Source organism: Aethalodelphis obliquidens, unplaced genomic scaffold (assembly GCF_003676395.1).
Source record: "Aethalodelphis obliquidens isolate GAN/ISIS:26980383/991018 unplaced genomic scaffold, ASM367639v1 scaffold42, whole genome shotgun sequence".
In the NCBI taxonomy this organism is placed as follows: Eukaryota; Metazoa; Chordata; class Mammalia; order Artiodactyla; family Delphinidae; genus Aethalodelphis; species Aethalodelphis obliquidens.
In genome coordinates, this window is record NW_020837986.1 from 12,862,813 (window position 1) to 12,878,782 (window position 15,970).

The window sequence follows — 15,970 nt, forward strand, 5'->3', positions numbered from 1 at the left end:
GGGGGGGCGCGTGGCGGCGGCGGCGCGCGAGAACTCGGGTGCGGCCGGGGAGAGGGGGCGGGCGCGCGGGGACCGGCTGGCGCTAGACCCGGCGCGAGGGCGGCGGTGGGGGAGGGGTGGCGGCTCCACGCGCCCGCGCTGCGTCAGTCGCCCGCGGCGGCGGCGGCGGCGGCGGCGGCGGCGGCAGCGGCGAAGGAGAAGGAGGTAGCCCCGCGATCGCTAAGGAATGCGGCGGCTCCGCATAACCACGGGGTCAGAGGTCACGGCTCCGGCCTCCGCTTTCCCGCTCTACTGCGAGGCCAAGACCGGACTGGCGGCGGGGCGGGAAAGCGAGACGCGGCTTTCCCTTCGGCGCCCGGGTGTGTGCGTGTCTGCCGTGGGTGTGTGTGAGTGTGTGTGAAGAGTGAGGAGGGGGAGTGTGGGGTTTTTTTTTTTTTGAACAAAAACAAACCGAAAGGGCGGCTGGGAGTCGTAGTCCCGGCTGCCTCTCTGGCCTCCCCCGCTCCGGAAGAATATGGCTGAGTGAAACTCTTGGACCACACTTCCCAGCGTGCCCCGCGGCCCGTCTTTTCCGCCCTCCCCTCCCTTCCTCTGCCCCGCGCAGAGCTCGGTAAGGAAGGGGGCCGGACAGTCGTTCGGGAAAGGGGCTGGGCGGAGTCTCGCGAGGTGCGGGAACTGGCTGGGGGCCTGAGGCATTCTGGGAGGCGATGCTGGGAAGGGGCGGTGGCCCTGTGCCCCACTACCGTGAGCTGTGTTTAACCCCTTCGGCGCTTCTCGCCTTGGGGCCGCCACGCGGGTAAAGCGGGGGGGATCGAGAAGTGGTAGCTCGACTTCCAGCGCCCACTTTGTGCCTCTCTCCGCCTGAGCGGTTTTCACTGACACTTCTTGTAGGTAACAAGAGACAGGACTTTCCCTTTTGGTCCTCCCCTAAATGACTCACTGCCGCATAATAATGAGACAAAAAGATACTCATACCAGTAAAACGGTTATTTCACGATTGATGAACCTAGACAGTTCTCCATTTCCTCCTGTGCTTTCATGCCGCTATGTGTTTGCAGAAGCTTTATTTGCAGAAGCTGCACACGCAGCCTACAGCGTTCATGCCACCTGGTGAACTTGGTGATACGATTACGGGTTGTGTGAAGAACTTGGACTTTGGGGACATACTTACCAGAATGCACCTGAGGCCTTTTTAGAGGCAATATCCTGAAGGGAACACAGAACCTGGAGTCAAACGGACCTAGACCGGAATTCTGGCTAAGCCACTCCATGGCTATCAGCCTAATACCTCACAGCATTATTGAGATTAAAATCAACATAAAACACCTGGCAGGTTGGAAGAGGGTGTGAAGGGGGACCATGACATTAGGTCCATATAATTTGGCTCCTGACATATAGCAAGTGTTTAATAATTGGTACCAGCTGAGGGGCAGTGGGCACCGTACTTACCCTCTCTGAGCCTTGGTTGCAGAGCATGAAATGAAATGATGTTCAGAGTACCCAACACACAGGTTTTCTGTGCCTATTTGTTGAACCAGTCAACGTCCAGAAACATTCCTAGAATCAGTCCTAAACTGGATAGTGACCACTTCTTTAAAATTAGGGAGGAAGGGTCAATGGCCACATTTGAAAGTTATCCCAGGGTGAGGAAGCATACCCTCCACTCACTGGTGTTAGCGCAGTGCTTAGGGAAGATCAACACGTGCTGCCAAAGCCTAACATCATGGAGTTCAGTGCTCCTGCTTCTAACACTCGTCACACAGAAGACTTGCACATCCAATAAACAAAACCCTGCAAAGTGAATAGACTGTAGAAGGTGAAATAGGCATGTTTTTTAAATCTTCTGTCCGCTTCTAACTTCACCCCAATAGGGGGAAAGGAAGAACCCCACCTCCACGACCAAAAAATTGTTTGACCTGATTTTTCACAAAGGGGTGGTGGTGGTGATGGTGGTTTAATCTACAGCAGACGCAGTGACCTTTGACAAGTCATTTGGCTTGTTTCAAATGTTTTCTTCTTGAGTAGCTTCATCCCCCTCTGACCTCCAAGGAGTCAACTAGAGAAGATTAATTCTAAAATTTACATGTTTAGTACAGGCACTGTGGTTGGCAGAATAACGTCCTCCTCGCCCCCTCCCCCCCAAAAAATTAAAACTATCTATGCCCTAGTCCCTGGAACCTGTGAATATGTTACATTCCATGGCAAAAGGGACATTGCAGATGGAATTAAGGACCATAAAATAGGGAGATTATCCTGGATTATCAGGGTGGACCCAGTGTAATCACATGGACCCTTAAAAAGCAGAAGAGGAATGCAAAAGAGATGCTTTGGAGAGAAGAGGCAGGAGAAGAATCCGATTCGAAGCTTGAGAGGAACTCAACCCACTGTTGATGAAGGGGCCATGAGCCAGGGAACGTAGGCAGCCTTTAGAAGCTGAGAACAAGCCCTGTCAGCAAGTAATGGGACCTCAGTCCTGCGGCCTCATGGGACTGAGCTTTCACAACCTGACTGAGCTTGGAAGCAGGTTCTCCCCACCCCAACCCCGGAATCTGCAGAGAGGAGTCCAGTCCTACTAACACCTTGATTTTAGCTGTATCCAAGAACCAGCTAAGCCACACAGTCCAGACTTCTGACCCATAGAAAGTGTGAGACAGAAGGTTTTAAGCCACTAAATCTGGTAACTTTTTACAGTAGCAAAAGAAAGCTAATGTAGGCAAGGCACCGTGGAAACGCCTTTAAGTTTTTCGGTCAATTCTGCCTGGCTGTCAGTTGGGTCAAGCCATGGGGGAATCCAGATGTGAATGTTCAAGGTCTCTGCCCTTGCAGGATCAAACGGAAACTAATGACAACATCATAGTTAAGTGGGAAAAGAGTATGTTCAGAGGACTATACAAGATGTGTGTTAGAAAATTGGCTTTAGTCACTAAACCTTAAATAGCTGTCATTTTTTAAGTTAATGACACTCATGAGTGTATTCTCTTGTCACAAGCACCAAAAACAAACCTATACCTTTTTTTGGTGTGTGTTTTTCTGTTTTTAATCACAGTGCTTTTATTACAGAATTTCTTTGAAGTCAACACAGGTGCCACAGGACAGTATAAGATAAACGGGACTGATATCCAACCCTGCCCTGTTTGGGGGTGAGTCAGTGTTTTCAAACTGCACAGTTATGAGCAAAGCACACATTCAGGAATCTGAATAACAAACACACCACCAGCAGACCCAAGCATTTCCAAAAGGACACATACACCCCTGGAACCTCACTATGAGATAATGTATTGCCACTGGCTTTGGACTTCAGCAGGCCTGGGTTTAAATCTTCTTGCAGTCATTCTCCAGCTGTGTGGTCTTGGTCAAGTTATGAAAACTCCCATTGACTCAGAGCCATCAATTTAGACAATGGGGTACATAAACTCAAAAGGTGGAATTGGGATTAAATGGGACCTTTGTGAAACACCTTGAACACAGTAGACTCACTAAAGGCCAGCTGTCTTTGCCACCGAGAAGGTTTAGAGTCTGAAGTGTAAAAAGTGTCTCATTTTTATACTTCAGTGAACCTTCAGTGAACCCTGAAACAGAGTTTGCCACACTAACGAATGTTCTCTCCCAGTGACTCTGTCCCCATTTTCAAATGAAGTTGAGGTTCAGAGAGGTCAAATTACCTCCCTCAGGTCCCAGTGAGATCACATCTGCTAAACTTCCAGCATAGCAGATGATCCACAAATGTGCACCTCTCCTGGTACCTCCCACATCTCATTTCCTTGTATGATTTCTGGTCTATTGTCTGCTCTTGTTAGCATCTTTTTGAGGTCATTATCACACCCCCAACATCTGGCACAGTCTTGGCACATGGTAGGCACTCAATCTGGATGACCTTACTCAATAATTACTTTATTGGACAAAGTCCCTAACTACAAATTTCCCATGGAATAAGCCCTATCCAGTATTTGGAACCTGCCCAGGCAGAATTGGTAAACAGTGAGGCATGATTCACCCAAACAGACCTATGCAAGTTGTAAAGATGCTTAGAGATGGAGACCTCCTCACCTCACTGTGGTCATTAGGCACAGAATCTGCCCACGTGATGGGCAGCCCTAACTCAGCTTACCTGCCATTCACCATCACTTAAATCCATTCCTGTTTTTTCAGTCTCCCATGAGGCTGAAAACGTGTTTAAATCCCATTTTACGCCACCAAAATGTTAATAATGGTTACTTCTGGCTTGTGAGACTACAGCCAATTTGGGGGGAGGGTGTTTCCTACAAAGTATTACTTTTTTTTTTTTTTTTTTTTGTGGTACGCGGGCCTCTCACTGTTGTGGTCTCTCCCCTTGTGGAGCACAGCCTCCGGACGCGCAGGCTCAGCGGCCATGGCTCACGGGCCCAGCCGCTCCGCGGCATGTGGGATCTTCCCGGACCAGGGCACGAACCCGTGTCCCCTGCATCGGCAGGCGGACTCTCAACCACTGCGCCACCAGGGAAGCCCACATTATTTTAATTGAAAAAAATTATTTTTCATCTAAACCACAAAACAAAGTGCTTAGATTAAGGTGGCAGATATAATGTTTTTCACTTCTTTACACTTGTCTGTAGTTTCCAAATCTTCTAGAATGAGTATGTGCTACTCATACTCATTTGAGTATGATGAAAAAAATAAAGATTTTAATGCTTAACAGTATGAGAACACCTTTAATAATACTTCTTTTCATTTTACTTAAGAAGATTTGTGGGGGGCTTCCCGGATGGCGCAGTGGTTGAGAGTCCGCCTGCCGATGCAGGGGACACGGGTTCGTGCCCCGGTCTGGGAAGATGGGCCCGTGAACCATGGCCACTGAGCCTGCGTGTCCGGAGCCTGTGCTCCGCAACGGGAGAGGCCACAACAGTGAGAGGCCCGTGTACCGCAAAAAAAAAAAAAAAAAAAGATTTGTGGTGTCCCCTCCCAAATGGCCTCAAAGGATGACCTGAGCTAGTTTTTACTAAAAGTATAGATAATAAAAGCCCTCTGCCTGATTCTTTAAGGTTTTCACGTGGAGATTTCAGGACCCCATTAAGGAGCCCATCCCAATTTTCAGTATCTCTTAATACTAAAGAAATATACTCATCTACCATAAATCTTTCTCATCTCCCATAAATCTTTCTCATCTCAATTTAAGACATTTCCTCTATTCCTTCTCTGTGAAGAAGGAAAAGAAACTTTAAAGTGCATTTAAACACCAAAATTTTAAGAGTGGTGCTAATTTGATGAAATTGGGTTGTTTCTTCATTTTCAATTTTTTATACTGAAAACATTAACTTACACACTGCCTCAAGTGGCTTTTGTTCCCCCTCCTCTTTAATGATTGCTAATAACTGAATGTGAAGTTGAGGGTTTGAATAAATGGCTTTCACAGGCTTTAACTCTTGAATATCACAACCCACCATGTGAGCTGAGTAAGAAAATTGGCAGGGCCAGTAAAGCAAAGGAGCTTTCCCCAAGATCACACAATTAGTTGTTGTTGGAGTCGAGATTTAAACTTAAAACTCCTCATTCCAAATTCCTTCTAAGGCACTGTGGTAGCCAGCCTCCAAAATGCCCCCCCCGCCCCCCCCATGATTCCCAGCCCTGACATTCATATCCTTTTTAGTCCCCTCCCACTTTGAATAGGGCTGAACTATGGAACCAATAGGATGTTTTGCAAATGACCATGTGTGGCTTCTGGGGCTAGGTCATAAAAGACACTGCCTTGTTCTCTTAGATCACAGGCTCTGGGGAAGGCCAGGCACCCTGTGGTGAGGACACTCAAGCAGCCATATGGAGAGGTGAGGTCTACACGGCCAGTAGCCCCACACAAGCTTTCAGATGACTTCAGCCCTGGCTACCATCTTGAGAGATCAACCTCATAAGAGATCCAGAGCCAGAATCACCCAAATATGCTGCTCCTGGGAACCGTGTGGGATAATGTTTACTGTTTTAAGTCACTAAGTTCTCAGGTAATCTGTTACACAGCACTAGACAACTGAGAAAGACAGTGCCTCCCTTCTGCTTAGTTTGTACATTCTGTGAAAGCTGCTGAAAATCAAGGGACCCTCTTTCTGGACAAACTTTACTTACACCTATTTATACAAAATTCTTTAGAGCATTTCAGGGTGTGCCCAGACCCTCTGAAGCCAATATAGTAATGCTAGTAACAGTAGTACTCCCCCTTTTCTCAAAGTCTCAGAGAAATAAAACCACTTGTCCCAACTTGTGGAGCTACTATATGCCAGAGCCAGGATTGACACCCAAGTAACCTAACTTTGCACATACCTCACACTCTTTTTCACCTTGCTCCTATGATCCCGGAGCCCTAGGTTCAGAACCACTGCTCTAAGCTAAGTAACCCCATCGCTTCTCTAACTTCTGTATCCTTCCCCTTCAATTACAGAAGTTGCATTTCTTTACCCTATTTTAATTGCAGTTCCTAAGTTATCCACTGCATCCTAGTTCCCACCAAAGAGACAAAGTCAAGGTCACTGACCCTGAGGGCGCCCTGGTCTAATGGGATCACAGACGTGGAAACAAATAACTATACACATTCTTAAGACCCACCATCAATTTTGGACAAGGATGAAGTAACAAACGCTGGGAAGGCAGACTTCACAGAGCTGGTGATTCCCTGGTTCTTGAAGGCCCAGAGGAAAGAGGAGTGGCTCAGGGGAGTTCTAGGTAGAAGTGACAGTGAGTATGATGGGGGAAGGGGATGACAGCCTCCACGTGTGCATGAAAGTACAAGTGTGTTCAGTTGGGGAGGGGTCAGCAGTCCAGTGGGGCAGGAGGACCCAAGGGCAGAAAGGTGGGCTGGGGCCTAGTAGGGGCATAAGGGAGGGACAGGAGGTAGATCTCCAGGCTGAGGAGTTTTGATTGCCTCCTGTAACTACCAGGAATCAACAGAACTCTGATTTGAGCTCAGATACTGGCTCTTACCCAACTCTGTGGTCCCAGACCCAACAGCACAGAGCCTGACACAGAGCAGATGCTCTTTGTTTGCTGAACGGATACGTTCAAGCAGGACTGGGTGCTAACACTGGTCTGCAGTGGAGGGGGAGCAAGACGGGTGCAGTCGCCCCAGACTCCTCCTTGAATATTTCTTCGGCAAGGCCTTCTGCTGCCCTATACTCACTAAGTCCTTTACACTCCCATAGCATCCAAAGCTTCCTTCAAAATGTAATGAGGAAAAATATAATTCACTCTTGACATTAATAATGACTTCCTCAATGTCTGCTCCCCAATTAGACTGTCAGCCAGATAAGGTCAGGGACTGTGGGCCTATTTACCATCCTGCCCTCTGTCCTAGAAGAGAGGCTCTTCTATCCCAGAAAACAGTAGTACAGCATGGGGCACCTTCTTTAATTGGCAATGATAAGTTAGTACTGATACAAGCCCTGTGCTGAGCCCTGGGGACTAACGGTCCAATTAGACACAGTTCCTGCATCATACAGATGGATTTCAAGTGATGGCAAGTCAATATGGGAGGTGCCCTAGTGATAGAAACCTGGGGTGCTCCTGGAGCTGAGGGAAGGGGATATCTCAAAGCTGACACTATGTAGAGGAGAAATTATTTCCCAAATCAACAATTATAGGGCTTCCTTGGTGGCGCAGCAGTTGAGAGTCCGCCTGCCGATGCAGGGGACACGGGTTCGTGCCCCTGTCCAGGAAGATCCCACATGCCGTGGAGCTGCTGGGCCCGTGAGCCATGGCCGCTGAGCCTGCGCTTCCACAGCCTGTGCTCCGCAACGGGAGAGGCCACAACAGCGAGAGGCCCGCGTACCGAAAAAAAAAAAAAAAAAAAATGAGTAGATACAGAGAACAGACTGGTGGTTGCCAGAGGCGGGGGTGTGGACAAGATGGGTAAAGGTGGTCAAAGGTACAAACTTCCAGTTATAAAATAAGTTCTGGGGATGTAATGTACGGCGTGGTGACTATAGTTAATATTACTGTATTGCATATTTGAAAGTTGCTAAGAGAGTAGACCTTAAAAGTTCTCATCACAAGAAAAAAAATGTACAACTCCATATGGTGCTAGATGTTAACTAGACTTATTGTGGTGATCATTTTACAATATACACAAATACAGAATCAATATGTTGTACACCCTAAACTAATATAATGTTATATGTCAATTATATCTCAATTTAAAAAAATGAATAACTTTCTTATGTACTAAGAAAGTCACATTCACAACAACAACAAAACTTACACCATCTGGAAATAAAGTTAATATAAAATCACACATCTTATATAAAGAAAACTATAAACTCCACCAAGGAGCATAAAGTCTTGGACCAATGAAGAGCACAGCTTGCCTCAGGCTGGAAGACCCTATAACGTGGATATTCATTATCTCAAAATTAGCCTATCCAGTAAATGGCATCCCAATCAAGATCCCAGTGAGATTTTATTGTCAAAGTGATCCTAAAATTCAACTGGAAAAATAGATGCATCGTTTTCATAACAAAAAGACTGAACATTTACTGACAACTTGCCATGTGCCAGACTCTGGCCCAAGGACTTCCTATGCATCATTTCATCTCATCTTCACAAAAACACTGTAAGGTAGATACGGTTACTATTAACTTTAAACAGATGAGGAAGCAGAGGTTCAGAGAGAAAAAAATAACTTGCCCAAGATTACACAGCTAGCAGGTGGCTGACCTGGGATTAAAGCTCAGGCTGGCTGAACGAACCCAAACTCTGCGAATTTAACCACTCCGCCATACTGCCAAAAGAAGTTTGAAGATGAATGAGTTGGGACTTGTTCTACCAGATACTAAAATGCATTAGGTAGCTACACCAACTAAAACAGTACAGTTTTGACAAAGGAACTGACAGACCTATTAAACTGAACAGAGTACAGAAATAGAGCCAAGTGTATAAGGAATTACAGTGTACAATAAAGGTAACATTTCATATTGGTGGAGAAAAGACGGAAGTCAATAAACGGAACGGGACCACTGGGTAGCCATTTGGAGAAAAATTAAGTTGGAGCTCCATCTCCCTCCCTAAGTCTAAATTCCACCTCTTAGATCAAAGATGTACATGTGATAAAAGAAACAATAAAAGCATTGGAAGAAAAAAACAAGGGAATGTTTTAATAATCCTGGAACCGGAAGACTTTCTAAGTATGTTATAAAAGTTTTTAAAAAATCCGTCCAGTAAAATCAAGTCAAGATTTGACTTTATAAACTTAAAACTTCATATGTGGCAATAAAATACCACACACAAGGTTAAAGACAACCAATGAAGTGGAGGAAGATATCTGTCACATACATGACAAAGAGTTAAAATTCCTAATAAACAGGGACTTCCCTGGTGGCACAGTGGTTAAGACTCCACGCTCCCAGTGCAGGGGGCCTGGGTTCGATCCCTGACCAGGAAACTAGATCCCACACGCGTGCCACAACTAAGGAGCCAGTGAGCTGCAACTAAGGAGCCTGCCTGCTGCAACTGGTATGGTGCAACCAAATAAATAAATATATTTTTTAAAAGCTTCCTAATAAACAAAGAGTTTTTAAAAGTCAATAGGAAACACCTGAATTAGAAAAATAGTCAAATAACAATGGCCTAAAAAGGCAATTAACAAAAGAAGGATCACAAACGGAAATAAATACTTGAAAATATTTTCCACCTCATTAGTAATACTGGAACTACAGATAGAAACAAAATTGAGATACCATTTTTCAAGAGAATTGAAATTTTTCAGACTGGCAAAGGTTAAAAAGATTGGCAGAACCTAGTGTTAACAAGGATATAGGGAAATGGGCATAATTTATGCACTGCCGGTGGGAGTGCAAATTCATATAGGCATTTTGGGAGGCAGTTTACCAATATGGGACAAAATTATAATGGTAAAACCCTTTGATCTAGTAATTCATTTATAGTGATTTATCCTAGGAAGGAAATTAAACAAGTGAACAATGATCTATATATAAGGTTGCTTTATACAGTATTGTATAAAACAAAATAATCTGAAAATGACTTCAATGACTATCTGTAGCGTTAAATAAATTCTGGTATTCCATACAATAGATTACTAGGAAGCCATTTATTTATTTATTTATTTATTTATTTATTTATTTTTTCCTTCCTTTCCTTTCTGCGGCACGCAGGCCTCTCACTGTTGTGGCCTCCCCCGCCGCAGAGCACAGGCTCCGGACGCGCAGGCTCAGCGGCCACGGCTCACGGGCCCAGTTGCTCCGCGGCATGTGGGATCTTCCCGGACCGGGGCACGAACCTGCGTCCCCTGCATCAGCAGACGGACTCCCAACCACTGCGCCACCAGGGAAGCCCCCTAGGAAGCCATTTAGAATAATAATATAAATCCATATTTATTAATTGGACATATGTCCATAACATATTATTGAGTGAAAACAGGACAGGTGTGTACTATGGACCCATATATATAATGAAGGTCGAACTAAAAGAGTTTGCATAAAGAGATATCTAAAAAACTGGCTATCAGCTATAAGAAATAGAATTTCCAGTGATTTGTAATTACTCCTTTAAGTGTTTTTGTATTGTTTGAATGTTTTACCATCAGAATATATAATTTTTATAATCAGAATATTGAATAAAGCTTGCTATATTTTGATTTTGAAATAGCATTTAACACTTATTATACAACCTAGGAAATTTATATTATCACATTTATCATATATCAACATATATCAACCCTACAAGGAAGGTATTATTCATTCATTTTACAGGAAGGGACACAATCCAAGGCTCAGAAAGGTTAAGCAACTTGCAATGGAAGTATCAGGATTTGCACACAGGTCTGGCTGACACAAGAGCTCTTTCCATAATGCTGCACTGTTACTAATAATTAATAGTGCTATTAATATTTAATAACATATGCCTCTTATTGTATGCCTATGAAGTGACGGATCCTTGATGGATGTTTTCTTTCATCCTTCCAGCAACTCTTGAGAGCAGCGGGGTGGGTATTAACCCTCCTACCAAGGTGCAATAGCTTGCTTCGGGCAATAAGTGCTAACCCAGGTTTATCTAGCTCCAAAACCTCCCTGCTCCGTTTTGCCACATTTCCTGTTGATCTGGTAGAATACTGTCTTCACCTTGAGACATTGTTTGCCCCGAGGTCTTTGCTCTTCTACATGTCCTTGCATCTCCATCTTGTAACTCTTTGGATAGATTATAGTGCTTAAATAGAGATTATGTATTTGACCATAATGCAAATGTTTTCTTTTACCATGCAGTATTTAAACAAGAATGTCGTGAAGTCTTAGTTTATCTGCTAATTTTATCACTCAGCTCAGAAGCCTTGGGGTCTCCCTGGACAGACTAAAACCAAGGCAGCCAGGCTCCTACACAGTCTAGCCCAGAGTGCCCTGGGCTCCCTCCATTCACACTCCTGACCACACCCCTCCTGGGTTTTTCAACATAGAAGCCCCAGCATCCAGCAGCAGGACTGGCCCAAAGTGGCATTCAGTAAGTGCCAGCTGAAGGGAGGAAAAAAGAAAACTCTACCATGAGAGACAAAGATTTCAACCAGGCAACTCAAAAGGGGCCTTGGAGGCTGAGTGAAATTTAATTGAGCGGAGATGAGGGTAGGCTTAGATGAAGGCAACATGCTCACAAAGTCACCTGGAGACCCACCTCCATGCAGTGCTGTCCAGCTTTACAAAGTGCTTTCATATAATAATCATAACAGCTACTGTTGACAGAATGCTCGCCACATGCCAGGCACCAGGTGCTTTACACATCTGCTTTCTTATTCATGTATTCTATTTATTATGATTATTATTGTCTTTATGATTAATATTTACTTTGTCTCTCTCCACTAGCTCCACACAAGCTCTAGGGGAGCAGGGATTTTTTCCTGTTGTGTTCAAAACAGTACTTACTGCTGAATACATTACTGAATCCTCCACAGAGCTCCACAAGGTAAGGAGGACTTTTCATCCCCACTTTACAGATGAGCAACCTGAGGCTTAGAGGGGACACGTGACTTTTCCAAAGGTATAGATCCAACAAAAGGACAAGACTAAAAGTACATCCGTGGTGTCTCTCTCTCTCTCTCTCTCTCTCTCTCTCTCTCCATTACCTCTGCAACAGCCTGGATTCAGAAATGTCCATTTCCGGCCTTGACGTTGGGAGCCACCACCTGCCTGCTCCTTACTTGACTAATAATGACAACCACTCATTGAGCAACACTGCCCACTCACTGAGTACTTGCTACAGGCCAGGCACTGTTCCCAGTGCTTCACACATTTTGACTCAGAGCAACTTAGGAAGTACTTGCTATGATGCCTTTCTGGTAGTTGAGGAATCTGAAGCCCCAGGGAGGTTAAAAAAAACTTTGCAATAATCATACAACTAGTCAATGGTGAGTTCAGAATTCACAATCCAGCAGTCTGGGTCCAGTGCCTACGCGTTTCACCACTGCCCACGCTGCCTTCGTAAGATGGCAAAGCAGGAGTCAGAGCAGTGGGGGAGGGCTGGGATTTCTGGAGCACTTACTAAGGCCAAGGCCACTCGGCCTGGCCTGTTAGGCATGCTCTCCTGTATTCTTTTCACGTTCTCTTTCCAACCTCATAATCACCCTGTGAAGTTACAGATGAGGAAACGGGGAGTTCCCAGACCCTAAAAGCACCAGGCAGATGAGATAGAGAGTACATTAGTGGGTTGCCTAGGGCTGTGGGGTTGGGAGGAAATGGGGAGTGGCAGTCAATGGGTACTTTTGGGGGTGACGAAAATGTTTTAAAATTGGTGGTGGCGATGATTGCACAGCTAGGTGAATATACTAAAAAGCAATAAATTATACACTTTAATGGGCAAATTGTGTGGTAGGTGAATTATATCTTAATAAAGCCTTTTATCTTAAAAGCGGGCTGGGGGGCACATGGAAGGAAGTGGCAGAGGTGGAATTTTCACCAGCTTCAGATCAAAAACTTTGGAGCTACTGTTGCCTCTTCTTTTTCTCTCACCTCTCACATACAGTTATCAGCAATCAGCATGCATCTTAAGACATCTTACCACTTCTCTCCACCGCTCCCACTGCCTGGTCCAAGCCACCACCTCTCCTCCCAGCCACCACTCCCCTTCCAGGCGGCCTCCTTCCTCTCCCCTTGTTCCCTCTGCTCTGTTCTCACAGAGCAGCCAGAGGAATCCTTTTAACCATTCCTGTCGGATTTCCCTCTCTTACTCTCCACCTCTTTTGCTTAAAAGCCTCCAATGGTCTAAAAATAAAATTCACTTACAATTCAGCCTTGGTCCCCCACCACCTGTCGAACCACACTGCCTACTAGCCACACTTTGCTGTCCCCAAACACAGCCCCACCACCAGGCCTCTACACTGTGGTTCCATTTCCCTGCAATACTCTTCCTCCCAGTACCAGATACCTACACGCTTGCTCCCCAGTTTCACTCAGGCCTCTGCTCGAATAGAACCTGTCACCACCGCAGAGAAGCCCCGGCCGACCTCCCAACCTCCCAACCTAACCCAGCCACCACCCCCAGCTCTTCACTCTCTAACCCCTGCCCTGCCTTGCTGTCCTTCAGGGCACCTCTGACCACCTGACAGTCCATTCCTTTTTGTTACCCATCTGTCTCCCCCACTAGAATGTGCCAGCCCTGGGAGCAGGAGCTTCATCCTGGACCCCGAGGACTAGAGTGAGGCCCACAACATAGTAGGTACTCAAAAAAATGAAGACAGGAATCTGGTGCTAAAGCCCTGGCTCTTCTCACTGCCCCAGGACAACCAAGCAAAGACGAGGGATCCCTGCATTGAACACACCCCTCACGGAAATCTGCGCCCCCCGCCCCCAAGCACGCTCTGAGCACCGGATCTGAGCCACTGATCACTTCGAATTGTACATATTTGTGAATGACGATACCTCCCTACCAGAATGGGAGCTCCGGAAGCCCTGAGCCATATGTAGCCCATGACATGTGGCACAGAGTTTGAACAGCATTATGTAAATCTTTTGTTCACTGGCCAAAGAAGATAAATTTCAAAACCAGTGGCAGAAGTTTAATTTCTCTGTTCCTAAACGTAGCAAAGGAACCACTTTCATTCTGCTACCCTGAAAAATGCCTCAGCCCCATTCCTAGGGAACCAAGCCACAGTCAACCCTTGGAATGCCTTGGGTTCTGAGCTGTGCCAGGGAAAGCTCCTTGCAGAATGGAATTTGCCAACCGAGCCCAGAAAACCTGTGTGAACAGCAGGCAAACTTAAAGCAGCACTTAGTGAAACTGCTTCCTGTTATCTCAGAGAGAAATAGTAGCATGAGAGGCTGGCTTAAGGAGAAAATGCTGGAGTGCAATAAATAGGGCTGGGCGTCACCCCCGCCCCCGATAAACACCCCCAAAAGCCTCCGAGGGCTGCCCCTCTAGCTACAGGCTGTGCCCTGGAGTTGAACCTCTTCTCACTCTCCACTCCCAGCACTCCAGGCCTCGGGTTCCCCAGCATGAGCCCCGTGTCTCGTTCATGCCGCTGCCTTCGTCTGGCATGTCCTTCCCTCCTCTCAGGCGAGTGAAACCCTACCCAATATTCAGGAGCACCGCTCAAATGCGGCCTCCTCTGTGAAGCCTTCCTCCACCTCTCCTGTCCTATCACTCCTTCCTCTGACAGAAAACACTCTGTCCTGAGCTGTGGGTGTCAGCACCGACCCAACTAGCTGATCCATCTAAGTGTCAAACCTAAGAAGACAACAGGACATGCCCTCAGGGAACTTATTGTCTAATTGGGGGAGACCAACGTAAAGAAATACATTCATCGCAAGTTGGGGAAAGGGCTAAGAAGGAAGCACGGTTTCTTTAGTGAGAGACACCACACAGCCAGGTGGAGATGGGGGGAAACCAGAATGCGTGGTTGGGGAAGGCTTCTTGGAAGAGATGACATTAAACTGGTACCTGATCAATGAGTACGAGTGAGCCAAGCAAAGAGTGGAGAGAAATTTCCAGAGAGAGGGCACAGCACATGTGAAGGTGTCACGGCATGAAAGCGCTTGGCATAACCCAGAACCAAAAGGAGGCCCGGGAGCGCAGCGGGAGGAGAGGAGGCTGGCCTTCTCGGAGGTCCTAACCACTCTGAATCCCCGTCCTTCGGTGTTTTTGTCTCTCCCCGCCTCAGAAGGGCTGGAGAGCATTTCACTCCTCTCGGTCTCCAGTGCAGAGCAAGACACCTGGCACTCAACGAGCATTCAACAAGTTCCTGTGGGCTGCACTGTCCCCAGCCATGCGGGTGAGCCACTTCTCTCTCTGCCCGTTGCCCCGCCCCAAAAGCCAGTCCCCAGTCAGCTCGCCTAACCGAAGCACCGGGGACGGTTTACCACAGGCTGCTGATAGAAACAGAGGATGAAACAGGAGCAGCTGTGAGAGCTACAGTTACGTCCTTGATAAATGCCACCGACAACCCAGTTGGCAGATGTGACCACCGCATAGTCCTTGGAGACCAGATTCTCAGGGTAAAATTCAATCAGATGGCAACTCTAGTACAAAAGGACCTGCCAAAATCACGCGCCCTGAGACAAAATACCAGTGTGAAGTTCAAAACAGTTTCCAAGGTCAACTGTTTTTATTCACAGTACTGCTGATGATGAAATGTATGCGTTTTTTCCCTCCACCCGATAATTAAGTCTCTGATTCTCCAGACACCAAGTGGGTGTCCTACAATTCAATTCAGTACTGACACTAACTCCCAGTATTTCAGGACTTGGTCCCACAAGACTGCCCCCACTTCAGATGCTAGTCCAAAGTCCCAGGTTGCCACTTGTACCTCTGACCAACCAGCTATAACTGTTGAGGGTTTCCACAGTCCTGTCCTCAGGTTAAATAATTACTAGAATGAATGGCTCACGGAACTCAGGAAAGCACTGTAGCTACTATTACCGGTTTACTATAAAGGATGCAACTCAGGAACACCCAAATGGAAGAAATGCATAGTGCAAGGTTGGGGGAAGAGCGCGGAGCCTCCCTGCCCTTTTCGGGCATG

At 46.4% G+C, this 15,970-nt stretch overlaps 1 long non-coding RNA gene across 2 annotated transcripts; it reads left to right on the forward strand.

Annotated features, from left to right (window-relative positions):
• Positions 1-69: 69 nt before the first annotated feature.
• Positions 70-14,000, forward strand: LOC113605336 (uncharacterized). Of its 2 annotated transcripts, XR_003427167.1 has the most exons (5): positions 70-610; positions 3,061-3,140; positions 5,735-5,927; positions 11,820-11,919; positions 13,597-14,000. It is a non-coding gene; the product is annotated as an uncharacterized LOC113605336 (long non-coding RNA). The 2 variants fall into 2 exon arrangements; XR_003427168.1 differs by lacking the exons at positions 3,061-3,140; positions 5,735-5,927.
• Positions 14,001-15,970: the final 1,970 nt, after the last annotated feature.